We start from the raw sequence: 2,500 nt of genomic DNA, 5'->3' as shown, positions 1-2,500 counted from the left end.
CTGACAATATCATAAAAATATTTTTTTTCTTACGATCATCATTCACAGAATGGCAATGAAATTTATTCGTGTACGATAATCTGTACGTCCGATCTGAGAACAAAATCAGTGTATAGTATTAGAGACTGCTAGGGCAGCTTCCACACAACAGAATCCCTGTATGTGTGAAAAGAAAAGCTAAGAGGAATCGAGCAGAATACGGATGGAACTGAAAGATACATTTAGAATAAAAAACAAAAACGTGTAAATAAATGGAAGATGAGACTCAAGTCAGAAAAGCATCAACGGCATGAATAATGACGCTCTGCAAAACAAACAGCGTTCATTAAAACACAAGCAAGATGATATAGTTGAGTTCCTTGCTAAAATGCAACTTAATGAAACGACCAAATATGATATATTCCAACGACTGTTTAATTCAAAATAATCACTTTTGTGAAAAAGGAAACCTCCCTGGTGGACAACTGGCCTAAGATAACGATCTCGCAATGCTGCTGACATTCAGGCAGAACAAACTTCCAACAATGGGAGCAAAGAACTGAAGCATCTGAATTAGTACCATCCTCTCTGACGTAATGAGAGGTCTTACATATAGTACTTAAAACAATACTTAACATTCTGGCAGCATCGACGCTACGTATAAAAATAAGGACTCGGAAAAAATGACGAGTTATTTTTCTTCGTTAAAAGTGATCAAGTACCGTGCTGGCTATGCCTAGCAAACCATAGAACAGTATGAGAGCTGCTCATTTTAGTTTTGTGGACTGCCTACCTCAAGCCTGATTGTTTTCGATAGAGTCACTCCTTGTTAGGGAAACGGCTCGGTGTTGAATATACCTACACATACATGTGCATGCATATATATGTGTGTATATATATGTTATATATACACATAATGTATATATGTAAATATATATGTGTGAATGACATCAGTGAATATCTCTACTAATGCAATCCGCACAACATGGTCACCTTGACAGGCTCAAATGATTGTTGTTGTACCTTTTCAAAACCAACGAATTCCACTGATGCCTTTGCTATGGACTGCTAGGCAAAGTCTATAGAGGTCAGCAGCTGTAATAGGCTATCCATTAACATTTTTGAGAACTTTCAGAAGCAAGATAAATTATTGTAACGTCTACCCGGAAAGTATGTACAAACTTACACATACATACACACATTTATTTATACATAATGAAAAGACACCAGAAATTGATGTAGTTATATGTGAAATGCAGTAGTACAGTGGTAAGAGGGAGACTGAATGACTTACCAGAGTGTGTAAAGTATGTCAGGGTCAGGAATGGTTATGACGGAATAGTTGAAATTAATAAGTGCATAAGAATAAAGGTGAAGTGTTGGTTTCAAGAAGAGTTTGTGGAGTAAGTTTCGAGGTAAAGGGTAAAACTTTGTGTGGAGTACATGGCCATAAAAATAGTTTATGATAGAGTCAACCGAAAGGCAAATATAGTTTATGATAGAATCAACCGAAAGGCAAAAATAATAAATGATAGAATCAACCGAAAGGCAATGTGGAGAAGCTTCAGTTTGGTGGTATAGGTGATTAGTATTTTAGAGTGACTGAAAGTTTCTACGATGGAACCAAAGCATTTGTTGGAATACTTAAATGGAAGAATAACTATTTTGATGTAAAAGTTGTACTGAGACATGGGCGTACTGTCTCCATATCTGACTAGTATTTTTATGGATGGAGTGATGCAAGAAGTCAGACAAACGTCGAAAGAAGTAGGTGGACGTGGAACAAGAAAATGGAGTGAGATTTGGCTGGTATTTGCAGAGGATATAGTATTGACTGAGGATACTAAAGGGAAATTAAAGAACCTAATGAAAGATTTTCAGTTTTTGGTCATGGAGAAAGTTAAAATGCGAGCAAGAACATTGTATGACTGCAAATAGAAGCCAGAAGAAATGGAGCTCTGAATGGTAACATAACAAGAATGGTAGAAAAACAGAATAGCTGATGAAACTAAACGCTTGGGAGGAAATGTATTGGATGATTGTCGGATGAGAGATGAGTCTCAAAATAGTTGAAACAAAAAAGGTGCCAGGCACTTTCTGAAAGACTGAAAAGAGGCTCAGTGTAGGTGAAAGCTAAGGTTGGAATGTTCGAAGGAAGTGTTGAATCTGTTGAGATGAGCTGTTTTACTAGCATACATGGTATAAAGAGAATCGAAAGGAAGTGAAATATTGATCTGAGTTGGTTTGTGAAAAGACTGTTTAATTCAGGTGCGTTTACAGGGAGGAGAGGAGAGGAATATCAAGAAAGTGCCTGATAGACAGAATAAAGGATATATAGCAAAGGAAGGGCCTTAATATCTACAAAGCACGAAGAAGGATGCAAGATAAGATGTGCATCATTAAGTATGTATAGGGGCAGTCAGACACTGTTGATGAGCCTTCTGTGCAGGTATATGAAGCATCAAATATTGAAGTTTTCTACCCTGGGAGCTCGTCCAAGAATCAACAGTTATTGTGATTG

The 2,500-nt window shown here is 37.0% G+C and overlaps 1 protein-coding gene across 1 annotated transcript in view; it reads right to left on the bottom strand.

Moving 5' to 3' along the window:
• LOC136837409 (uncharacterized) overlaps positions 1–2,500 on the bottom strand; it is a 535,398-nt gene that overhangs the window by 29,913 nt on the left and 502,985 nt on the right. The gene's annotated exons all lie outside the window — the stretch shown is intronic.

Source organism: Macrobrachium rosenbergii, chromosome 59 (assembly GCF_040412425.1).
Source record: "Macrobrachium rosenbergii isolate ZJJX-2024 chromosome 59, ASM4041242v1, whole genome shotgun sequence".
NCBI classification, from domain to species: domain Eukaryota; kingdom Metazoa; phylum Arthropoda; class Malacostraca; order Decapoda; family Palaemonidae; genus Macrobrachium; species Macrobrachium rosenbergii.
Note: the sequence above shows the minus strand (reverse complement) of the source record. Positions and strands in the feature narration are given on the sequence as shown.